Source organism: Poeciliopsis prolifica, unplaced genomic scaffold, assembly GCF_027474105.1.
Source record: "Poeciliopsis prolifica strain line A6 unplaced genomic scaffold, Auburn_PproV2 SCAFFOLD050, whole genome shotgun sequence".
Lineage (NCBI taxonomy): Eukaryota > Metazoa > Chordata > Actinopteri > Cyprinodontiformes > Poeciliidae > Poeciliopsis > Poeciliopsis prolifica.
In genome coordinates this window covers 573,667-600,639 of record NW_026562425.1, presented here as the reverse complement: position 1 = coordinate 600,639, position 26,973 = coordinate 573,667, and the positions used below count along the sequence as shown (strand labels likewise).

The following is a 26,973-nucleotide window of genomic DNA, read 5'->3' as shown; positions in this document are numbered from 1 at the left end:
AGTGCGTTAAAATAAAACGATAATCTGTATTAAATGATTAGCAGTTAAGTTTTTGACTTCTTTATCCTGAATTTGTTGGTGAAGAAACAACATATGACCTCATCTGTTAACGGTTTTGACCCTAAAATGTAATTAAAAACCAATGAAATAAGGAGGCAGATTTAGATGTTGCAAAACCCAGCAAAATGTTGAAGATTATTCAAAATCTTCAACTAGCAAGCCTGAAACTATTTTTCATCAATTCAGATTCATATCCACCAGTTTCTATGAAACATAATTTCACTACTGATAGTATAAAAATTACACCCATTGACTTACAGTTTTAAAAAAAGGCAGCCATCATCTTGTAACGTAAAAATCCCAGATTGAGGTGAAAAATAAAATGCAGTTTCAGGTTGGTCTCCTACTGATGTAGTGTTTTGATCGAACGAGTCAGTTTTAATGTGAAAGTCGGAAAGGAAACAGCAGCAGGAAGTTTTAAATGGGTAAAGTTTAAAGAGTCCTGTTGAAACTTTAACGTTTAACGCAGTCTGCTACGGGGAGCGGATTATAAAGTTACATAGTATAAAAATTAACAGCAATATTTTGGCTTATTTAGTCTGTCACACAGAAAAAAATGGATTTTTACAGGATTATGACTTTGAATCCCTGATTTGTTTCCTCTATGACAGGCTCAATAAACCAAAAATATTGTTATTAATTTCTTACTGCAACATTTACAAGCAGCACCCAATAACAACCTGCTGGAGTCAGACGTATTCCCGGTTCTCAAGGTCCTTTTTTATAGCTTTTTTAATCCGGTCTCATCATGTTTCTCCCTTGTCTCTTTCTCTTTGCCCTTGCCCTCTTTGCCGCCTGCGTTGCCTTCTGGTGTGGTGCTGTGCAGCTCCTCCCGGATGGTGTTCAGCTCCACCAGCCCGTCGTGCAGCTGTGTGGCCACCTCCCTGATTTTGGCTGCAAACTCTGATTTTGCCCCTTTCTTCAGCTCCTTAGAGTCTTTAGCTACAAAGTAGATGTCCATACCGACAAAGAGCCCCGTGAGGACGCCAGTGGCCATGCTGGCGATCTGCACCGCCCTGGCGGCCGTGCTGCCCGCCACGTTGGCGATCTGCACCACGCGCATGATCTCGTTGGCATTGATGAGGATGGCCTTCCCCGCCATGGCGCCGTCCTCGTAGAACTGGCTGGTGAGCGCGGGGAAGTCCTGGTTGTACGCGCTTTTCTTCATCTTGATCAGGTCGAACTTGCGCAGGTTCTCTATTCCCTGCTTGATGAACTTCAGGCACTTATTGAGGTCGCCGATCTTTTCCTGGTAGTCCTCCACGATCTTCTCCACCTTCTTGCGGTCCAAAGAGTTGTTGACCTGGTTGGAGATGCCGGCCCCGGCCGAGGTCAACCCACCGGCCGTGGCGACACCTAATCCGACGGCCGTGACAATCAGAGAGGTCCCCATGGTGACCGGAGCCAGGGCGAGGCCGGTGATGGTGGCGACGCCCCCGATGGCGCTGGTGGAGCCGCCGGTGATCTGTGCGATCTTTGTCTTCTTGTTGAATTTGTCCAGGCCGTCGGCGATGGCGTTGAGGTCGATGACGTGCTGCCAGAGGCTCTCGGCTCGCTCGGAGAACAGCTTGTTGAAAACTCGGATTCCCTTCTGGACCTTATGTGCAGTGACAGCGAAGGCCCTGACAAAAGAGGAAGATGATGACTGAGAACGACAACAGAACTTTCATCGAATTTCTGTGAGAATTTATTTCTAATATTAAAGATGGAAATTTATCCAAATCTCTTTACTTATTGTTCACTTATTCTTCAAATTCTTTTGTTCAGTCAGAAGATATTTTCTCCTGATTTTTACTGATACCAGTTCGGTTCTGGTTGGTGGTCACCATAGCAAGCAGTACCCGCCAGCTCCGCCCCCTTTCTCTGTGGTATGCAACAGGATCAGCGTTTTCTAAACTAGTATGATACTTTATGCATTTTTAATTTTGCCATGTTTCATTTAACTTATAATTAATGTTTGTGAATTTCACATTTTCAATTGTACAACTGTTAACTGTTTTGTTAGCTGCTGCTCTGTAGTTAAAGGTTATTTATTCTATTTATTTAAAAAGCTGCAGGACTTGATGTTAACCACCAACTTGATGTTTCTCTTGTTAGAAAAAATAAATACAGCGAGCCAGACGGGTCTGGTGTTCTATGAAGACTGAACATGCTAAGACAGATTTTTAAGTTTTGTAGAAACTACGGAAGTGATCAACTTCCAGACTGTAAATAAATTCAGGAGCAGTTTATAGTATAATTTATCAGCGTGATTATAGATAGTAAGTGAATAAAAGAGTTAATTGACGTCCATTTCTGCTTCAACTTACTTGGCCTCTTCCTTTTCTGTCATGTCATCATCTTGAGGCATGTCCTCCCATGCTACAAAAAAAAGCAATAAAGAGTAATGTTATGAGTCACTTCATGGGTAGCACAAAGACAACAGCATGTGACCATAGCTCCCAGTGGACTGGGTGAATATTAGCAAGGTCAGCCGTTTGTTCCCAAACATTTCCAGGGACACGTAACGGTTTTATAGCAGGTTTATTAAAAGATTTTGGTTTGTTAAAGCAGGAAATTGTCTCTTTTCTACAAATGGACAACTGGAAGTATTTTGATTTTACTCAAGTGAGTTAAATACTTAAATGGAAACATACTAGTGTATTAAAACACTTTTCCTCACATTTTAAGATTTTAAAACAGATAGAAAAAAGACTCACATTCAACATTGTTCCACCAGTCCATGAGATCCTCCACATCCTAAAGAGACAGAGACAGTTGGTCACCTAGAATCGCTTTATTTAGTTTATTCCACAGTGAAAATGGCACAGGATGCTGCACAAACAGACCAGGAGACAAACCAAACTGGTTCATTTATTGGACAACTTTCAATGATGGTGGCGATGGACAGCAGCCATAAGAACCGGCAACCCTCCATGCATTTGCAGATTTGCAGCAAATACTCTATACAAGGTTTGAAGATGAAGGTTCATATACTTCACATGAAGATGCAGTTAAATATTGAATTTGAAGAAATTAGTAACCATGAATGAAATAAGCTGATTAGTATCTAGACTTTTCTACGTTTTTAATGTTGCTCCGCTGTAATGGGAAACACCGTTCATGACTTACTAGTAGAAATTGTGTGGTGTGAATTCAGGCAAATTTGATCAACTCAACAAACATGTCAGGAGCGAGAAGGTCTGGGTCGGTTTCCAACTTTTGTAAATAGCGCCATCTATATGTACCCCAACGAGGTACATATAGCTACTTCCTGACAAATTAGCTTGACTTGAACAAGCTAATGGGAAAGAAACAACTTCAGAAAACAATATCAGCCGTTCTGTTCCTCACTTCCAAACGCATCATGGTGCCTCAAGATGATTATGTGACATAGTTGCAATGCTACAATGAGACTGGAGTTATTCTCATATTTTAGAGATCAACAGGCTGAAACAAGATTAATATTCAGCCATGCTTATGGTTGAAGGTGAACTGGTGCTCAGATCCAATAGTTATTGGGCAGGTTGCCAGCACATAAACACTCACACCTAAGGCCAATTTAATCAATTAACTTAAGGATCTTTTCACATCTAATAGTCCAGTAGACCCGGTTTGATTGGCGATCAACATTTCCTACATTTTCAGCTGCCGAGGTTCACTTTTACACTGCACTGTGTCAAACGACAAAACCAATTGAAAAACCTGTTCACCTCCTCGCCTGTGGGGGCGCTGCGCCAAGAAGCACAGAAGGAATGACATAAAAACCTTTGAAGACACTGAGCGCAACAAAAAGCAAACAAAAATGGAGTAGCGTCAGATTTTAGCAGTGTTAGAATTCCTCTTCTTTCATTGGCTAGACTTATGTTTGTTTTGGTTGTATTTACCCAGAATGCCCTGCGCTGTAGCGTGCTTCCTGTCTTTGGAGCGGTCTCCTGTCCGCTTGGTGTTCAGATATGCATTCGAAATGCACCAGAGTTCACTTCAACCGTACCAAGACCAAGGATTTTAAGGTTTTAAGGTGAACCAGAGTTTGATTGTGCATTCTCCCCTCCACAAACAAACCCAGAGAGACCAAACATACATGCAGGGAACATAAATACACGATGCAGAAAGAGCCCAGCTGGGATTCAATCCTTGCTTCAAGGCAACAGTGCTAATCACAGTTCCTCCTTGCAACCACAAAATGTTCAGTAAAATCAAAACTTACACCAAAGATTTCAGAATCTCTTGAAACTTCTATAGTCATAATAAAGTTGACTGAAAAGAGACATAAATCAATACACAATAACTAATTGCAAGTGTAGGAATGGCTACCAGGTTTGTTTACAGATATTAAAATTATGTATTGTTGGGACGGAACTGGAAAAGGGGCAAACAGACTCTGAGTCGTCAACATATTTAGAAACCAACCTGGGCTTCATCTGGCCTTGACGGCTCCACACGGAAATCCTCCAGCTGGCCAAATAAAGACCTTTGGGGTTCTTCATTCTGAGAAAACAAGACAAAAACAAATTAAAAACACAGGAATAAGCATAAGTTTACAAACAATTCTGCACAGAAGAACAGTGACAGGTGTATGCTAAGTAGACATTTGTAAATTTAAAAATCAACATGTGAAGAATAATGTTTTCATGGTTTCGCTATTTCTGTTCAGAGAAAAGGGAGGAAGTTTGAGTTACAACAATTTTAACTCTGCAGACAGTTTTAGGCTGTTTGCAGAAGTAAAAAAAGGACCAAAAGCTTCCCTGAAGCCACTGAAACAAGAAGTGGAGAAACAAGTCTGGGCACATTTGAGCCTAATCTTTTCATCTTCCCATGTTCGCGGGCACGCACAAACACGCATGACGGTGTGGGGGTTTTTCATGTCAGCAGTGTCAGAGAGGAACCAAAAAAAAAACAACACATTGACAACAATAGTCTGTTGGGAACTGAGCGTTTACTCTGGAGGCGAAGAGTGTGATGGGAGAATAGGAGGTTGTTTTCAGGGTGGAGGAGGGTGGGAGTCAAGTGACTGAAACACAAAGAGTTAGACTGAAAAGAAACATGCAGCAGATAGGAAAAAGAGAAACAAACAAAAGATACACTGAAAACTGCTTATTTTATAAAGGAAATATTTTCCACCTCTGCAGCAGCTCCGTCTGGTCTGTTCTTCTGAATGACTTTGGCCTGAAAACAAACACATCGTTTGTTAATTGGGCAAATTACATATAACCAAGGGACACTTGAAACATGCGAAGAACTTAAACCTGATGTGAAAAACAGTAAAAGAAACCTTAAAACACAAACTGCACATATAAACCGATATAAACCTTCTGGATTCAACACATTCAAGCCACTGGAAACCAGACAATCTACTGGAAAGTGTTGAAATAATATTTTAAATTAGCACAATACTGCACAGGATAGCTTTGACACATATAAAATATAACATAGAAAGTTAAAGTACACTCTAGGTTCATATAAATTTAGATGAAACTAAAAACAACGGCTCAATCTCTGAAACGCAGATAAATTCTTAAAAAAGGATCAGACAGAAGAAAGAAAACATAGGCCTAGACTCCTTGGATCTCTTGAGATAAGGAGCCTATATGCCAGGCAATTAACAAATTCCTGAGCATGGTTCAAAGTTCACTAGGATCTTAAAACTTTTTATAAATAATTTTATCTATATTAGAATTAACTATATTTCTTTAAGCATGTTTTTAAATAGTTACTTATTAGATCCAAACTTATACTCATTATTTAGCATTACATTGTGTGCAAGCTTGGTTAAAAATACAAACTACTTTCTTGTGAAAACAGTTTGAGGCACAGATAGCGCTGCAGCTGCAATCATATATCAAACTGGACAGCGGCTGATACGAGAAGGGTTTGCCGTATATCTGCTTTTGGGGCTCTTTAGCAGGAGGTAATAAAATTAACATTGAGACAGCCCACACAAAGGAAAAGAACACACCTCCTAATGCATATATTTAAATGATGAGATTACGCATTATATAAAATGATTTGGTTTACAGCAGAAGTTGGAATCTCTTTGTGCTGGGTGAGAGTTTCCCGGAGGATGCATCTTCTGTCTTTTTTACTCAGTTCTTTGTCTCTGTTCTGTAATGTCTTGGACTTTTGATGTTCTAGGTGAGGCTTATTGTAACATTCTTCTTGCATTGATTTTCTCTGGATAAAACTCTGAATATCTGAAGTCTGACGTCGTATGATTGCTCTTTTCTCTCTGCACACTTACACAGACACAGGAATTCGGGACTAAGAATTAATTAACGAGCTAAGATCAAGTTCTTCACTTTTTAATTCTTAACAATTGGGGGCTTCGTCCGGTCCTTTTTCTCTGTGTCTCTGTGTGTGTTGCAGTGGAGACTTGTTTGTTTGTGTTAGCCTGTGGAGCGCAGCTGGAACGTTGCGGAGTGATCTGCAGCGCGGCTATTCCCGCGGACTGATCTTGGTTAGTGTGTGATCTCTTTGTGTTGTTTTGTTTCTTCTTATTCTACTGAACCATTAGATAAGCTGGTTACACACCCGTAGTTGGCAGTGGCGCGCCTCAACCACACTCGACGGAGTGTGGATTTAGCTAGGTTGGCTCGACCTGAGATTTTACTACACTTAAACGAAGCCTGTGAGTTGGGGTGTGAGACAGGAAAAGGTTTGAATCGACCTTGGAGTTTTGGTTCGCTCCGAAAGCAGCTGATTATTTGCAGGGCTTATGAGAATTGGCTACGGTTGTATCACCACGTTCCAGTTTTGTTCTGGATCGAAAGGACCTCCAGATTTAAAAGTTGAATCACTTAAGCTATTGCCCGAGCTTGAAAGGACTTATGCTAAATTGGGAGACAGTCTCCTTCCGCAGCAACTAGTGCTGAAAATGAAAGTGATGTGCAGTAAAGTGCAAGAGACATTGGGGCCCCAAAGAATTAAACTCTTCTGTTATCGATAACAATAGGGACTTTCCTTTTGCTTTCTTATCTTTCTTCATTTTCCTCGTTTGTCTCTGTGTGTTGACGTTATTTTGATTTTTTTCCTGTGTGTTGACCACCTTGTCTGTTCGTGTGTTTTCGCTGTGTTTTGTCTGTTTGTGTTGTTTCGCCGGCGTGTCTTCGTGTCTTTGTGTTTTGTCTTTGTGTTTATGTCAGTACGTTATCTGTTTGTGTGTCGGAGTGACTGAGCCGTTGTTTGTCTGTGTGTTCGTTGTGCGGTGGTCGTGTGTGTGTCGCAGTTGTCTGTGTGTGTTTTACGGCTCTCTGTATGTTATTGTGTGTATGTGAGACGGCGTTTGCAGCTGCTGAGTGAGTGTTGTGTTATTTTGCCGCGGTTTGTGCTTATATACTATTTGAGAACTAATTATAAGAATAATACTCTCTAATATTAATAATATTAATAATACTGATGATATAATTTTTATCAGGCTATGTGCTTATATGGCGGTTGATTTTAATAATAACGTGTTAGCTTGTTAGTCTGCTTCTGTCTCGTGGCTTACGGTACAGGCGCATGTACGGAGCTACGTTAGCATTTAATTCAGCAGTTGGCTTGTTACGTTTGATGTGACTCCGGCTCGCTTTACAGTTGTCATGGCAGATATAGTTAATCAATGAAGTGATATTGTCATTTTGTTTGTCTGTTTCACGTAGGCAGGTCGTTGGTTGTTACACATTGTGTCTGCAGAACAACTGCTGGCTAATTTTTTCCCTGGACAGCTGCGTCTGTGAGTTTACAGGAGGCGACACAGGACAGAACGTTGTGGACCCGTTTTGGTGAGTTGGCCAGGCATTGAACACTTCTTTATACAATGATTGTTATCTGTGACTTTTATGGGGAACCGGTGAGTTGTAGTAATAATGCTAAATTAATAGCGGTGTCTGAGGTTTTGTCGCACCTCAGTCTACTCCATTCTCTGCAGTGCTGGCCTCTATTTTGGTTGTTGATTAGAGTTTACAGGTAGGACCAGTTTGCAGGGTCATTTGTTTTTGTTTTTTCTCTCTCCTGCATAAATGTTTGCTAAGTAAATGTGTTGGTAGCTTTTCTATGGTGATTAGAATTAAGCCTGTTGATTTGTATAGATCGGATTACAAGTGTTTTGCCTAGTTCCACCTCTTAACAAAAAAAAAAAAAAAAAAAAAAAAAAGGAGGGGTGATTGTCTGTGGATAGGATTGGATTACATTACACCAGTATTAAAATCCCTTCACTGGCTTCCTGTGGCTCAAAGTATATATTTTACAATACTGTTGTTAGTTTACATATCACTGACCGGTTTAGCACCACAATACATCTGAAGATCTGCTGTTGTTGTATCAACTTTCCAGACTATGGTTCTGGTTCTGGTTCTGATTTTGCAGAGCCAGAACCAAGAGAGGGAAGCAGCTTTCAGCATCTGTGCACAAACATTTGGAAGTTAAATTAGTGGGTGGTCTTGTTTCGCAGGGCCTAGTTTCACACGTCATAGTCTGGTGCGGTGTCATATTGCAAATCTAATGAATGAGAAACAAATAAAAGTACTTGTATAATGACTAAAATATTAGACTCTTGGCTGTCAGACTATTAGGCTGTCCCGTTTCTTAGACGTGTCTCCTTTGTCACACTGATTATCAGTCGCACCTCTGGAGAACAGAGGTGAAATTTTGTTTTTGGTCTTGTTCCGTTCAAATAGGAAAGTTTGTCTTTTTGGAATTTAATACTGGTGCTGTGTTGTGGATTAATGTCTTTTATTTACTTATGAGGGATTTACAATTGATCAGGGGGAATTACAGGCCCTTTTTTAGGTTCACCTCCAACTGAATATTTATGATTTTGCATTAAGCGCTAAACCTTCCGTTTTTTTTCCCTGACCACACACATTTTTACTTAGTTTTGGCTGTTTTGGATGCGGACCTGGGGAATTTATTTTCTCTTTTGCCGCTCTGGGTGTTATTTCTAAATTTTTGTAGGACATTTACATACATCCCTATATGTTTTTATATGAGGCCATAGAGTTGTGGAAGGCATAATGTTTTTTCTGATAAACTATAAACTATATTTTTATTCTAATTTGTAGGAGCATTTTTGACTGGATGTGCTGCCTGTTGTTCCTCCCTCCGTGTCTATATTTGATAACACAAAATTCAGATTTGACTGGTGGTGATGATGATTAATGGGGAATAATTTGTTGCATAATTTGCATATGTTTCAGTCTATGGAGAGTAACTGGGTGGAAAAGGGGGACTTCACTAGCGATTGTTTCAGCTCCAGTTACTGGATGCTTGGTATTCAGTGCATAAACAAAACAAAATATCACTTGTGGGTGTGGCCATGGTGGCTGCTGCTCTTACAATGTCTATTTTTCACTCAGGCTCCTGTTGCAGCCACACGCTCTGGTCCCCGTATGTACTTGGCTCCGAATTGGCAGACTGCAGTTTCAGGTTGGCATGGCAGTCGCAGGCAGATGCCCGGATGGTCAGGTGTCAGGTAAAGGGGTGGATGGAGGACGAGTGTGCGCTTCAACACTTGTCATTGCCTTGGCGAGGAGGGACATTGAGCTCTGCAGTGTCCCCATGGGCCGTCATCATCTGCTGAAAGACGATGTGTTGTGTGTCCTGCTTCCTGCACACCCCCACATGCTGCAGTGGTCTCAGGACATGGTGGACTTTGACCTCACAGTTCAGTTTATGAACACACCCCACAGAGACTTGTGGAGGAGGATTGATGGGAGAACTCCTGATCAGCATGAGAGTTATTGGACATTTGTTGTCATTTTTGGTGGATGCTGGAGCCACCTCTATGAACACTGTGATGCCTTCGACATGCATTCTGCTGTGACTGTATATTCTGCGGCTTGCACTGCTGAACTGTTTTTGCTGCAGCCGCTGGAGGAAGCCGCTGGAAACCCTCGACCCAGGCACTTACACCTACGGGCAGAAGTCTGACCTGTCTCATGTCATTCTGTTTTTAGGATCTAGCCAGTCTGAATGGTATCAGGAGCAATTTAAGGGAACATTTAGTTGGCAGGGGCTGGACAGTGGTTTCTCAGGTTATTTTGTGGCACCAGAGAGTGTTGCTGCCGCAGTTTGTCTGACTATGGTACAATTGGTTTAACATGCAGGACGAAGCAGTAACACATGTTTCTTTGGTTCTGTAACACAGCAATACAGTTCAGGACTTAGATGGTGTGGTAAAATGCCTTTTATATGTTTTGAATTTGAAAATTATAGTTTCTCCTCCTCTATTTTTTCTCTCCATCGACTGACATGTATAAAATATAACAAACAAGAATTGTCTGTGTAAACACTGGTTTTGGGACGTCTTTTGCTCCCTCATTATCACAGTCTGTTTGACATCACACCAATCACATTTTTTACAACCTCTCCTCCCATTTGATTTACAGCAATTTCTGGAGACAGGAAGATAGGACAACTGGCAGGACACATGATTTGTAGAAGACTGTTTTGACTTTGGTAACCTTGTAGTGCCGGTCAGTACTTCTAGGTTCCTCTCTGACTTATATTTTTATGTTGATTTTGATAGCGCTTTATTTAGTTTTTCTCTTGCCAGGGTTGTAGAGATGTGTTTTCTTTTCCTTACACAAGGTGAATATCCGTGGTATGTACTTCTCCCACAGACGTTTGTTTTCTTTTTTATTTAGGAATGTTTAATTGGGTTTTGTAATGGTACTTGGCTAGTTGTCTATTTTTCAGTAGATGTGAATTTGGTTTAATATGTTGATAATCTCCTGCTATCTGCTGCTGCACATTTGGCTGCACCTCATTATAATTTGCCATTTAATTTGGATTTTTCTATAACAGCACTGATGTTCTTTGCAGTTCTGTTTCAAAAAGAAAAAAAAATAATTCTCCAGTAAAACATGAGATTGAAATGAGAGAACTGGAGAAAGCATTGCTTCTGTGGTGATTCATGCAAGGAATGTTGATGCTTAGCTATAAAAGTTTGTAAATGGTAAGTATTGCGATTGAATAGGTGGAACAGAACCACGTGGTAAAATCATTTAACATCAACAGAGTTTCGCCAGAAGAACTATCTATGTGGAAGGCGAGCAGAGCCATCATGAGATGACATTTAATTAAAGAGTATGTGCCATCCAGCCCGCACATATATACAAATATGCACATCAATAACTTATTTTTGCAGCTTAAACGGAGACGGTTCATTGTGGGTGCACATGTGTGTTTCTCGTCTAGGTTGGCATGCTTTCAAATCTATTTTCAGTCAGAAATTTTATCAGGATTTCTTTTGGAGTGTATTTTAATTACAACTTTATTTATTATATTCTTGTATTATACTTTAATAGTTTATTTGAGTTAGAAGGAAGTGCTTAATTGCTCAATTGTTTTGATACACTGAACAGATAGAAAATAAATGTCACTATAGTAATCTCTGGCCTTGGCCCATCATTTTTGTGTGTGGTGGCCCGAGTCATAAGAGAAACCGTCACAAGTCAAGTTGATAAGGTGATTCTCCGAAAATATGAGAATTAATGTTTTTCCAGGTAACACAGGGAACGACACAGGTAGGTTTTCACAGGGTAGGTATTGAGGGGTTTTGAAACCATTTCTCAGGATTTTTTTTATACAAGGAGTACAATTAACTGTCACAAGGATTTGATTACTTATTAGATTCCAGTGATGGATTCCAGGAACTAATGAGGTAGGTTGATGCTACATTTCAGGTATCAGGATCTCCAGGAAGTGGAACAAAATCCTGGGTTTGAATCATTTTATTTTTGGTACAATATATTATCCATAAGTTGCAGGCAAACGTGGGGATTGAATGGAACAAAATACAAAATTGGCTAAAATCTGTGCACAGACAAAATTTTAATGGGGTAGTTGCAGTGCCTGTTATATTGCCTGTTGCTTTGTTGTCTGTTAGGATGTCCATTAATAAATTTACAGGGCTTTTCTCTTCGTACGAGCATGAGATCAGAAGAAGATTTCCAGGGCCAGCCGTCAGAACTCCCAGATGGACAGGTAACCCTGTACATTTATCTCATAAAAGATTTTTTTTTTGATGAGTTACAGTTAATAGCAGCGGAGTTTGTGGAGTACCAGGGGTCACAGGAGAGGTCGGAGAAGTGATCTGCATCAGGATACACCTGGGTGAGGCTGAAGGTCATCAAAACGGCAGTAGTCTGACTCCTGCTTCACTGAGCTCTACCAAGTCATGGAGAGGACGTCCGAGCCGCTCCGACTGACGGTGGATGAGAGACCTGGTTCTGATGGGGCCAGCAGAGGATCTTCACTTCACATCAGACCCAGAGGAGGAGCAACACTCTGGGCCAGAAGGATAGCAGATTTATTCCTGCTATAGGTTCTGGTTCCTGGAGTTCAACGTTTTGAGGCCCAAAACAGGCATAATAATCCTTTTTGGGTTTTCTCTGATTGAATGAGAGGATGAAATCCCTCAATTACACTCACGGTGTTGGCATAATAATCCAATATTCAGTGAGCTTCGCATATTCAGGATGGACGCCTGCTAAAACTGTCGGGATCAAGAAGAAAGGAGTTGCTGATTATTGCGAACTCTTGCGAACTGTTGCGAACATTTCTTCCTATTTTTTCTCCAGTTTTTTAATTTTTCTTCACCAAAGATTTTATATCTTTCAGAAACAATCGATGGACACGAAGCAACATAAAGAAGTAAAGACATTGTTTAATATAAGTGTATGACTGTATGTATTGGTGTTATTTTTCTCTTCACAGCATTGTTGTGTTTTCATGTTGTTGTTTTTACTGTTGTTATTTTAGTGCATAGTTGAATGTTTTTTACTGCTTTTAGGTGACAGGAAGTTTTTTTGTGTTTTTGTGATTTTGTATTGATGTTATGTGATGTATGTTTTTCTTCTTTTTGATGTGACTGGGGGATCAAGTCTTGTTATTGTTTGGGGTTTTGTTTGTCGGGGGAATGTTAATCTTTCTGTTAAATCCTTATGTGTTTGCTCCCAGGTAAGTATGGTCATACTTTAGGTGATCTCTTTTTTAAAGAGATCAAAAGGGGGAATGTTGAAATAATATTTTAAATTAGCACAATACTGCACAGGATAGCTTTGACACATATAAAATATAACATAGAAAGTTAAAGTACACTCTAGGTTCATATAAATTTAGATGAAACTAAAAACAACGGCTCAATCTCTGAAACGCAGATAAATTCTTAAAAGGAGGATCAGACAGAAGAAACAGAAAACATAGGCCTAGACTCCTTGGATCTCTTGAGATAAGGAGCCTATATGCCAGGCAATTAACAAATTCCTGAGCATGGTTCAAAAGTTCACTAGGATCTTAAAACTTTTTATAAATAATTTTATCTATATTAGAATTAACTATATTTCTTTAAGCATGTTTTTAAATAGTTACTTATTAGATCCAAACTTATACTCATTATTTAGCATTACATTGTGTGCAAGCTTGGTTAAAAATACAAACTACTTTCTTGTGAAAACAGTTTGAGGCACAGATAGCGCTGCAGCTGCAATCATATATCAAACTGGACAGCGGCTGATACGAGAAGGGTTTGCCGTATATCTGCTTTTGGGGCTCTTTAGCAGGAGGTAATAAAATTAACATTGAGACAGCCCACACAAAGGAAAAGAACACACCTCCTAATGCATATATTTAAATGATGAGATTAGCATTATATAAAATGATTTGGTTTACAGCAGAAGTTGGAATCTCTTTGTGCTGGGTGAGAGTTTCCCGGAGGATGCATCTTCTGTCTTTTTTACTCAGTTCTTTGTCTCTGTTCTGTAATGTCTTGGACTTTTGCTCTAGGTGAGAGGCTTATTGTAAAGTTCTTCTTGGATTGATTTTCTCTGGATAAAACTCTGAATATCTGAAGTCTGACGTCGTATGATTGCTCTTTTCTCTCTGCACACTTACACAGACACAGGAATTCGGGACTAAGAATTAATTAACGAGCTAAGATCAAGTTCTTCATCTTTTAATTCTTAACAAAAGTTGACATGAAAACTCCTCAAAAACATGACAAACTAACTAACTACTGGAAACCTAAAACACATTTTCCATAAACAAATGCTACTTATTATGAAGTTAATTACTTCTCTGTTTGGTTTTAATCTTCAACTGCCAACTTCTGTGAACATTTCTTGAGTCTGAATTATAAATGCAACTGAAACTGAACCAAAATTGTTGTCTGTGGTTTTAAACCAAATATATCACTCAGTTTCTTCAGAACTACATCCTACAGATGCATTGGTGCAAATAGATTATCTCAAACTTTTAACAGACCTTGAGATGCACTGCTAATAAGGCACAAAACAAAACCTGCAGAGAAATCTACATGCTGCAATGTTGTGTCCTACTTTTATTTTCGACCAAATGCAGGCACGGCCTAGTCAAAGAAACTGAAAGAAAGCCATGATGATGAATCAGCTTACTGAAGTACAGTTACCTAGAGTTGTGCAGAACGGCTTTTTAAACATACACTCTCCAGTAATAACAATAAAAACTAAAGTGGATCATTTTTAATCAGAAATGTATGAAACTTTTGAAATTGGACAAAAACAGGTTTGAGTAACTCCCAGGTGTTTTTCTTACCTTGATCCGAGGCATGAAAGGATTGTGCTTCTTTGGTTTCTTAACTTTGGGCTAAAAACAAACAAAAACAGGATCAGGCCGTGAATATAAAACTAAAACACAAAGTTCCTTTTGCATCTTTTAGGGTTAAATGAATATTTTAAACCTCACCGTGTCCATATTCTCCTTGTTCCCATCTTCTTTAGTTTCCTCTTTAATTGAAGACTCTTCTTCATCTTTTAGTCCTTCATCATCAGATGCAGCCTGACATAAAAAAAAGAAAATTAGCTACAAAAACAAAACATTTAGCTGCTGGCCTGAACAGATACATACAAGGTGTTTGTAAAATTAATTGATGAAGAGACAATTTTAGGTTTAGACTAGAATTAGTAAAAAAAATAATAAAATAACTAAAAGAAAACCATATTGATATGTTTCCATTATGGCAAATTTACAGAAAAATGTTTTCTAAAAACTCTCTGAGCAGAAAGAAAAATCATCTCACCTTATTATTTTTAAAATAATTTTCAGATGGGAGGATTTGTGAGATCAAATTATACAAGTCACATTTTGATATTTACCTTCGGCTGAGGCATGAAAGGATTGTGTTTTCTGAATTTGGGCTAGAAGAAAAAATAAAGTTTTTATTTTATTTTTAACTGAAATACAGAAATGCTCAAGTTATTAGTCGAATTAACATTAACATTTGCTCATAAAACAAAACAGAACAGACCTTTTCTGGTTTTTCCTTGTCATCTTTAATTTCCTCTTTAGACGAAGACTCATCTTCCTCCTTCAGCCCTTCATCATCAGACGCACCCTGACAATTAAAAAAACAAAAACATGATTTTTAATGTCTGACGTTTGACATTTACTTTTCAGCTACTGAACAAACTCCCTGAAAACCTGAGATATGCAGAAGCTGATGCTTCCTTTAAATCAGCATTGAAAATCAATTGGTTTACAGCCAATTGATACATTTCTTATCTTTATTTTAACATCTATTTCTTCTTCCATGATGATGCTTTTGTTTTTTCACAGCCATTACATGTTGGTCCAAGTCGCACTCAAAACCTAAAAAACTGCATTTCACTGAAACTGCTGACGTTTACCCTTGAATGAACGATTGCTATCCGAGTTCAACATGCTCCAGTTTTTCAGCTTGGACTACAAACTCATCAGAAAACATCATTCACATGCAATTATGCGCCTGTTTATTCCCTCAAATGTCCTGTCCTACTTTCTGCTTTTGACTCAGATTTCCTGGTTTTAAAATCCATATTATATCAATTAAAAATCAGCTGAACAGTCACATGTTCATGCTTGAAAAATCAAAAACAAAAAGTCCAAAGATTTTCAACAAGCAACTTAATATGAACAGATAAATCTTACCAAGTATTTTGTCTTGTTTTCACTGCAAACATTTTGGTACACTGGAAATAAAACAAAACTAACTTGTAAGTAACTCTTCATCAAAATATAGGAGCTTCATTTAAGGAAGCAGGAACCAGAAAAGTTAGAACACAACCGAACGGCAATGGCAAATACTCAATGTATTCATTTCATACAGTGACAGCAGGAACACTGCAGAAGAAAAACATATTTGATTCAGTTCAGAAAAGTCTTGGATTATTTTATTTGTTTGGGCAACAAGGTTCAAACCGAAACTCATGATTCACTCACTGGTTTGTCTTTGGTCCCATTTGATTCTTCTCTGTTGGCTTCTTCTCCTGATTGGCTCTGCTGTAAATTTATAAAATAAAATAAGAAATTTTGTTCATTTAAAAAAACAAAAAAAAATTTTACATTTGAAAAAAAAATGCATCTCTTCCTGAAATATGGTCTCATTAGTGGAGCTTCAGCAGATGTTTATTTTATTTGTAGATTTAAAAATCAACAAAAATAATTTAGCATTATCAATTTACACGGTTTTTAGCGTCTCATATTGAACAGAGTGAATATGTGGCTGTTGGAGTTTGTGTATTTGCCAAAAAGCTCCAGACATTTCCTTATCCATCGTATTTCATGTGGTTAAAAGCTCATAAGGAGAAAATTAGCTACTCTGCTGCATCGTGTTCAGCCTTCCTGTTATCTGCTGAAAATCTTGTTCTCTCTTCCAGCCTGAGTAAATACATAGTTAATATGCAGAGGAGGTAATTCAGCCGTTTGATTCAGGTGTGTTTGAGCTGGAAGGCATCCACAGGGCAGAAGTACTTCACTGGAAATTTAGAGTATTGTCATAGAGCAAAGTTTCTTTTAATATCTAGCCATCTATAACTACAGATTAGATCTTTAAGTCAATGAAAAAAACCCAAAATAATACAGATGAAAAAAGTGTTTATTCATGTAATATAAGCACGTCATAAATTATTAATAACTGTTTGTTCTCCATTAATTAAGCATAGCTAAAAATTGTTTACCAATGCTTACTGTGCTTACAAAGTAGTCTGAAATGTTTAGATAACTCGAAAAAATATATAAATGATCAGATTTGGCTCAGTATTTGGCAAAAAAAACTGTAGATTTTTGTCTCTTCCTCGGCTTTAATTATTGCTTCATAAAGTGTTCCGAGATGATTTAATAACACATCTATAAACTATTTATTATGCATCTATAAGGGCAGACTAATTGTAAAGTTTATCTAAAGGCTTTTGCATGAGGTTAAATGCCCACAAAAGTGTTAGATAAATGTAAAAAGGAGCTTGGTTTTATTGTAACTAGTCAGAATGAAACTGTAATGAAACCAAAGAGAGAAATAATCAGACATTTTTACGTTCTCTACAAACCTTTTGCTCATCTTTCTTGCAATGTCTGACAGTTTTGCTCATTTCCTGAAATGTAACCACAGCAACTTTCTTAAACCAAGATAAGCTGGAGTTTCAACACATGGCACAGAAAAAATAAAAATATCACCAAAGTATAAGAGCGTGTTTCTCACCTCCTCGGATGGTCTGGGTGGAACAACGGGAGGGTCTGAAGGTTTTCCCTTTTTCTCTCTCGGGAGTTTCTCTTTCTGCAGAGAAAAACGAAACTCTTACATTATTCAAAAAAGAGCAGTTCACAAGTTTAGATAGGGAAAAAAAGCACCTTCTCCTCTGGTTTTGGTTTTTCCATCTCATGCAGGGATGTCGTCTTCATTGCCTGGAGTCCCAGCACAGATTTAAAGCAGAACCGAGAATGTTTTTCATAAGAACCACATGTTTACGGCCGCAGCAAACCTCTGCTCTTGGTCTGCGTAGGACTGGAGGAGTTTCACCCTTTTCCTTCCTTTCTGTCTGGATCAAATTACTCTTGACCTGCCAAGGGCAAAAACACACAGTAAATGGCTTTGTGTCCCAGAACAGGAGGTGAAGATTTAATAGCCGTCAGGAGTGAAACGCGAGTGACGCAGCAGAAAGTGTGGAGAAGGAGGAGGAGCTTCAGTTTGGAGGGTATTTTTGTAAGAAGTTGATCGGCTCCACATGCCTGTTTGTGGTCATTGATTAGTTGTGACCAAAGGAAAAAATAGGCTCACCAGATCCGCCTTGCTTTCCGACTGCTTCCCGTTCTCCGCAGAGGTCTGAGTGTCCTCAGTGTCCTTCTGAGCAGAGGACAAAAAGACATTTGTTGGGTTTTTTTCCACTCCATTTCACTGAAATGCTGTCATAGCTTCTATTGAAGCTGGTGATTTATCATTTAATTCGACATTTTTTGTTGTTTTTAATAGGAAGAAACATTTAATTTGTCTCAGCTGCACAGAAATTGATCCCAGACTTTCTACTGATCTAAAGTGAACATAAAATCAAGTGCTATATTTCCCATTTGAAGAGCTATGCCACAAAGTCTTTTTCTATGTACTTACTATAGAATATACATATAATATAGTCCTTTTTAAAGGGGCAGTATTTTGTATTTTGCATGAACATTTTGCCATTTTATAGCACAATCAAGTAACTATTTTACTTTCAGATGTTAGAAAAATGCTACATCTATCAAATATGACTTTGTATTTTAATGCCTTGAAATTGGTCCTCTGTCTCTTTAAAAACTAATTTTCTTTCTGAGACTCTTTAGCCTCTTTAGCCTTAACCCTTTAGCAACATTTCTACCAGCATTTCTATAGCAAGAAGTAACTATAAAAAGCTCAGCAGATGTGCAGTTCCACCAGATGTTTGCTAATTGCAGCTGGCTAGTCTGAAGGAGTTGAGTGTGGGTTGCTCTGTGAGGCTGAAGCTTGGGAACTTCCACCTTCCAACTTCCATCATAGAAATGACAGCCTCTTATCCTGCATAAAGGGTTTTTCTTTTATTAATGTTTACATTCACGTAATAAAAAAGAAAACAAGCAAGAAGCAGCAGCTTTATGATGGAAAACTTTCATCGATCGTCATCAGCAAGACTTTCCCAGCCCTGATTTTTCCTCACCGCCACCTTTAACACCACCAGCACATTTAGGCACAGTCAGGATAGTTACTTTAGCTGCAGAGCGGAACGGATTCAGTTTGTTCATGGCTTCAACCATGGAGCTCTAAGGAGGGAACATTAAAAATGATGCACAAATGTTACTCTGACATCCTGTTTACAGCTGCTATCCTAGAAAAGCAGAGGAGTTTAAAACAGTTGATCCATGAGCTCATCAAGAAAGATCTCTTTTCTTTATGAGATCTTTTCACAATTTTTTATTTCTGAAGTTTTACAAGCAAAATAAATTTGACACATAATGAACCAACATTTAACATGTAAATCTAGTCCATATTTTTCTATTTTAAGTATAAATTATGAAATTAAGTTGATTAAAGTTTTTAATCGTTTTACAAATAAAAAGGATTATTTTTAATAATAAATACTTTCTATTGGAAAAAACCCCCAATGAAAATGTACATGTACCTGTTTGTTAGTTGATGACTTCTCGCCGCTCAGAGTTGGATCTTCATCCTCGGATCCTGTCTGTTTCTCCTGCTGAATACAAAAATATAAAAAAAATTAATAAAAACACTTCAAGACGGAAAAATAAAACACAATCTGAAATTTAAATCTCAAACTTTTTGTGCAGCTCTGAATGGATTCAGCTTCGTCATGGCCCCAACCAGCTTGCTCTAAAAAAGAAAAGAGAAATGCGTATAAGACCAAAAACATAAGTTCAAATTTACATATTTCCCTAACAAACCTGCTTGTGACTGTGCTGATTTTCTCCATCTCCCTTTGCTGTTTCCTCATCCTCAGTCTCTGAGCTTTTCTCCTGCAGAGGCGGCCATTTTAGTTTCAAACACAAACAAGAATAAAAAATGTAGATCGCTCTTTAAACGAGATGCTAGAAGGTATTCCAACACTTTTTATCCTCATAAAACTACAAATTCAAAGTGGATTTTGTATAAAGTAGTGCAGGATTTTGTTTTTATTGTGGGTTTCAAACATGCTGTGTCACCTGTTTCTCACTGTAGAAGGTGCTCTTCATCACCGCATTGAAACCACTCTGGAAAAATCAAGAATTTATTCACCAATACTTTTAAAATCAAATACAAGACCAAAAAAAACAACTTACATTTTTTGTTTTAGGTTTCAGTGCAGCAGAGCTGATTTCATCTGAGTGTCCAACGTTTTCCGTTCTTCCCTTTTCCTAAAACAAAATCCAAAATAATGAGTGAAAATGAGTGATGATGCGTTTTACAGACTATTAAATGGCCATTTACTACTTAGGTTTTAAAAAAGAATCAATTTTCCAAGTTTCCCAATTTTCCAAACTGAAATTTTCTTGTTTTTTCCCCTCAACTTTTTATGTTCTGTAAATCATTAACCTTTTGTATGTGTGATAAAATATTTTTACAGTTTTTTGACATTTGAACAAACTTTAATCAACTTAATTTCATAATTTATACTTAAAATAGAAAAATGTGGAATAGATTTACATGTTAAATGTTGCTTCTTTTTGTGTCAAATTTATTTTGCTCATAAAACTTCAGAAATAAAAACAAAAGTGACCATTCTTTTTTTGGGAACTAACCACACCATTGTTTGAGTTTTTAATTACTTCACATTTATACATTGGATACAAAATTAAGGTGAAATTAATAAAATATCAGACAAAAAGTTATGATGTTGTAAATCAATAAGAAAATATAATTTAAATACCAAAATAAATGGAAAAAGTGCTTAATTTTTTTCTTCAAGCTTTTTTAACAAGTAATAAACTCTGAAAATTCAAACATTTCTCCACATTTGTTGGAAAAATCTGATCCATTGCTGAAGCAAGAAAAGAATAATGACTTAAATTTTATCATTTACCTTGGAAAGTTTCTCTGAGAGATTAACCGGGAGTTCTTCATCCAAATCATCCTGCACCAAGAAAAACAAGTTAAAATTTATAAAACAACCTGGGAAAATTTAGGTGACTTTGTTTAATAAAAACTATTTATTTAAAGGCTTCAGAGGTGCAAGTGTGCATGAGAGAAAAATGGATGACAGAGTCATCAGGTTACATTCACTGTAACCTGATTGAATGGTCACTAGATCTACAAACTGACTCCACTGGTTTCATAACTGGCGACTCGTTTAGCTGGACGTCGCTCTTAAATCAGAGTTCTGTCATTTTTTGGTAACTGAAACGCATCAGTAATGTTTTCTCTGATCTAAAGTTGGAACATAATATCACATCTAATGAACTGTATTTACCTGAGACTGAGACCTTGCAACTTTTTTCTTGAACATGCCACCAAAGAATCCTTTTTCCTGAAAAACAACAAACTAAATCAATGCTCAGCCACTCGGCTTTATGACCGATAAAGACCGACGCGTCTGAGTCTGGATTTATCAGATAAAAACTTCACCTTTGTGTGGTTTTCAGACAGATTCTCACTGCTTTCGGAAACCTCACTGGCTGCTGTTAAATCCTCCTGAGGACAGAAATATTAATGACTTATTATTAGGAATAATACTGCAAAAGCAAGATGCATTAATAGCTACTGCTCCCACCTGAGATGGCGCTCTTGCTCCAAAAGGGTTTTTAAAGATTGCACCAAACCCGCTTGACTCCTGAAGACAGAAATTTAGATTTTTAACCCATCCTGAACATTTAAATTAATCTGCTTTTAATTTGAAATAATTCTTACTTTTGTCTTGGAAAGACTGTCGTTGCTTTTCGAGAGCTCGCTTTATTCAGACATATATTCCTAGAGATTGAACATTTTAAAAACAATAATTCACCAGCCTACATTAGTCTGAAAAACATTAGAAGAGAAAATAGATACATAATAAGTACCTTTAACGCTGCTCTCATCCCATTGAATTTAGGAAACTTTTTCACCTTCCCTGCTGACTCCTTTGAACAAAAACACCATAAAAGAGTTAATACAACCAGAACATTTGCTTCAGCTGCTATGTTTTACAGTGAAAATAACAGAGACTTTTTTTTCACAACTGTTGCAGCAGTGGGATAGATGGGCAGAGATGTGCTGATTCAGCGCTTCTTCCAAATCGCTGATGCTGGCACATTTGAGTCACCAAAACAAAAAGCTCAGAGGCGCCGCTCACAGCTGGATAACAAAATATATCTGGATACCTTAATATTGGTGAGATTATGTGACTATATAATGGTTTAAAACACTGTAGATGATCGAAGAAAGCAGCGGAAACGTCAGGAAACAACTGAAATCAGTGATGTTCTCATCTAGCTGTATTGTACATACAGGTAATGGATTTCTTGGTGAAGGCATTTTTTGATTATCTACACTTCCCCTAATGATTTAACTGGTTTTCACCCTTATAACGATGTGCATAGGTGCGCTCAAATATTCCTGTATATCCTTTTTAGAGAGCTGCTGAAACACTGTTCAAATGAATTTTCTTAATTTTTTTCTTATTTTTATTTCATGGTCAATAGAAACACAGCTACAGTGGAGCGTGTCACGTAGGACACAATCACAATATGGACAAAATGTTGGGTTACTTCTCAAACTTTAGGTAGAATTAATATTAAAGTATCAGATTAGGACTGATCACACTGACTGATCACTGAGGAAAACAACCACAAATCACGACAAAAAAAACTTTAGAAGTCAAATAATCAACAAGTCATATCAAACTGAGTGAATACAAGCTAATGTTAGCCTAGTATTTCACTAAACTCCTCAGCATAAAAAAAAGCATATTGAGCTGGTCAAAATCCTCTCCTGAAACGGCTAGTTCCCTTTTGGCTGTGTGTTAGTCTTAAATTTGTGTTATATTTTATTTAAAATGCTGAATTCAGAAAAGAAAATCACAGTCCGATGGGATGAGACTCACCTTGGTGTTGGTGCTTTCGGAGTGGTTTTCATCATGAGCTGAAATATCCAGGAGATCCTGGATAAAACATAATAACACAGCATTATTTCACTGCACACAGAAATGGAGTTAATATCATCATCACTGTTTCTTTTAATGAAAAGTAAAAGTTGTTCACATGAGACGGCCTGCGGGTGTTTCCTGGTCGGGGCGATCGCTTCAATCCCCCACCAAACATTATCCTTAAATGGAAAAAAGTTCGTCATTTCCAACTTGTTTGTATGAAAATAAACACATGAAAATCACATAAATATAACAAAAGCAGAACCTTTGACGATTTATTGTCTGTTAAGCTGTCATTGCTGGCAGATAATTCAGGGTGTTGTGAGGAAATTGAAGCCTCCTGGGAAAAAACAAAAGTTAAATATCTGCTACATGCATCTGGATCTGGATCTATTAAAAATAGATTTAAAAAGCAAAAGATGCCAAAATTTTTCACCTTCACCAACATGAAAAGACTGTTAATACCAACACATTTAGTCATCATCAACAGCCTGCACTGCTGGTGTGAGTAAAAAAAAACTGAGAAGGTGAAAACAAACCTGAGGCTCCTCGTCTTGGTAGATTTGTTCATCTTAAATATTCCTTTAAACATTCCTCCTTTCTCCTGCAATAGTAACAACTGCATCAATTTAAGTTATAAAAACAATGATTTGATTCAGACTTTAAAACGCTCAAATTGCTCACCTTGCTGCTGCTGCTCTCTGTGACTGTCGCTGCTTGCGGAGAGCTCACCGTTCGCTGATAAGCTGTCCTGTGAAGTTAAACCATCAAGAATCTTAATAAATCTGGATTTATCTTAATGATCTCAGTATGGATGCAGCAACATGAAAATTTAGACATACAATGTTTTTCCTTTAGCATGAACCACAACAAAATACTTTATAATACTTTATAAGCAAGATTATCAACAGGGCATATAAAAATTGAGTGAAAACATGCTAATGTTAGCATAGTATTTCACTGAACTCCTCAAAATTAAAAAACTGTGAGTAGCAATAAAACAGGAGTGTACTGAATTAGTTAAACTCCTCTTCTAAAATGACTGATGAGTTAGGGAAATATAATTTCTGCTTGGACAGTTTGTAGTCTTAAAAGTTGTATTTAATTAAAAATGCTAAATTCAAAAAATAAAATCACAGTCCGATGGGATGAGACTCACCTTGGTGTTGGTGCTTTCGGAGTGGTTTTCATCATGAGCTGAAATATCCAGGAGATCCTGGATAAAAGATGACAACATAGCATTATTTCACTGCACACAGAAATGGAGTTAATATCATCATCACTGTTTCTTTTAATGAAAAGTAAAAGTGGTTCACCTGAGACGGCCTGCGGGTGTTCCTGGTCGGGGCGATCGCTTCAATATCCCACCAAACATTCCTGATTTATCCTTAAAGATAGAAAAAGATATATGCCTAGTATGAAAATAAATTAATATAAAATAAATGAAATATAACAAAGCAGTGCCTTTGATGATTTATTGTCTGTTAAGCTGTCACTGCTAGCAGACAACTCAGGGCGGTGTGAGGAAGTTGAAGCCTTCTGGCAAAAAAACAAGGGTTAAAAGTCTCCATCTTGTTTGGCGTTTTCTTGTGCTTGTAACAGAGTGCAATCTAATAAAAACTACATCTAAATAGAAAAAATAAATATTTTTCAAGAAAACTGCCAAGCTTTTACATCTATTTTAATTGTGTGACACGTCTCACATTTATGAAGACAATTATCGCTTAGTTTTCTCATCAGCATGTTCAGAGATCTAGTAGAGCCATTTATTTGTCAAAAATAATGCAGCTAAATGTTGAAGGATGCTAGCTGGAGTTAGCATAATGCTGTCAATGGTTTCAGGATGGACATAATAGTTTATTTTTTTACTTTTTAATGCTTTAAATAAGAAATCATACTTTAATATTGTTATTTATGTTTATTATTTTTATAGATTTTAATATGTTAACAATTTTAACACAAGTATTTGCATTTTTTAATATACGAAAGTTCCAAACCGGAACCTTGATAATCACGTGTTTCGGGAGGCCCGTAAATCTGACGCACAAGCGGCATCCCCAAACAAAATAGCGATGTGAGACAAAGTCGCTTCTCTTACCTACCTGAGGGTTAATTTTTGACTCAAAAATTATCTGACGGGACGCTGGGAAAGACTATTGTTGTGTTCACGTTGTGCTAAAAGGAGCTAGCATATCATCGAAGCTTTTCAAGCCTAAAGTAGCATCTGAATGCTCACAAGTTTTCCCTCATCCTGGTCTGTGGAGGATGATATTAATATCCACAGTCCAGGTGTCTTAAGTATTTTCCCAAAGAAGTTGCATGAATGATCAGGATTCCAGAAACACATTTAGCACTTTGCACCAATCTGACAATAGATTAACCCAAACAACAGATTTAAAAACAATAAATATTGCTCATTTGTCTATTTATTCAATAATTTAGCAGCAAAAATTGTCTTCTGAGTTGAAAATGTTGTTAAATAGTTTGTTGATTGAAACTTTAGTAATGATTACAGACCAAGCAATTAATGACCACTAGTTTAAATACAAAATCATCTGAATAAAACCCATAGAAATGTGTGACAAAATGTGAAAACTTCAAGGCAGCAATTATTAAAGCTTGCAGAGCTAAAAGAAAGATAAAGTTATTATAAAGAACATGTTACCTGTGCTTTTGGAGATGGTTGTGCAGTTTTGGAAGATTTCTTGACCACCCCACCGAACAACATAGCTTTATGCTGGAAGCAAAAGGAAAAGCGGAGAAACCCACTGACTGATTCTGCAGAGTGTTTATCAGAAACAGATTTAAAGCACCATCGTTTCATGTTCAAATGGCAAGTCCAGACCTGAATTTCATGTCTAATCTTGAAGAGCAGATGGCAGTAAAACATTGCAATAATTAACTTCCTCAGTGAAATAATTGCATTACCTAATTTTTCAAAAGCAAACGGTGCAGAATGTCAAAATGGCTTCATGTTCTTAATTAGAAATTCCCGTTAATCATTATTCCTATACACCCATCTTTCTATCATCTTTTATTTATTCTAGGATCGTGTAAATCAGCTGGTAAATTGAGAGATTTGCCTTTTGGCTAAACTGTCTCTCCACCACAATAGATCATCACAGCAGCTGAATCACAGCAGATGTTACACCAATCTACCCATCAGTTTCCAGCTCAGTTTTTCCTTAATTTGTGAAAAATACACAAATACTTCATTAAAAACATAAATATTTATCAACATTTTTTTTACTTGCTCATCAATAAGCATGTGTGTTTTAATGAAAAGAATAAAGTAGTGTTATTTAGATATTGGGTCTGTAAATGAGTTACGGCGAATTCAAAACAACAAATAAATAAATGCAATTCATGAAACGTTATTTCTAAGACTAACTTGAGAGAGCAGCAGTAAGAAAACAAATGAAATAACAAAAACAAACAAAAAAGTGCTTGTGGGGGGTTGTCCACCCAGGGTACCAGTTATAAAAGAGCCGCCCCTGTTCGCTGCAACGCTTTGAAACAAAGCAAATGTACCAGATTCTTTTCTCGATCAGGTTAAATAAAAGAGAAACGTTTCCTTATGGATCTGGAGAAGTTAACCAACAACACAAAGTTACAGCGACAGATCCTCCACCTTCGCACTCCTAGTCCAGATCCAGTTGATCATATCGATCCTGTCAGACAGTGATCAGAGTAAATCATAATTTTGAAAACTAATCAGCCGGTATGAACAACTAAAAACATGCGATCATTAACATACCGTTAACCCTCCCAATCAATTGCAAGTCCCCCCGTTCAGGTGAATAAATTAACTCTAATATTCGTCGCGTCCAAAATGTGAATTTAAAAATAATAAAAATGAATCTGTGTCTTCAAAAATGAGTTGGACGTCCTTCATACTGGAGGATCCTGTTGAGTTGTGGTCCGGGACAGAGGGGCGTGTCAGACTTACCTGGAGAAGGTGGTGATGCGTTTGATGACGACTCGGAAAACTAAGCGTCGTTTTATGTATTTTTACAGATAAATGTGTAGAACAAATGAATGAATAAAGGAACGGGGATACAAATGACCACATCTTGAAATGCTGAACTGTGAAAATTAAATTTCA

At 37.5% G+C, this 26,973-nt stretch overlaps 1 pseudogene; it reads right to left on the bottom strand.

Moving 5' to 3' along the window:
- Positions 1-339: 339 nt before the first annotated feature.
- On the bottom strand, positions 340-26,764 carry LOC129377955 (E3 ubiquitin-protein ligase BRE1A-like; annotated as a pseudogene).
- Between the last annotated feature and the right edge of the window lie 209 nt (positions 26,765-26,973).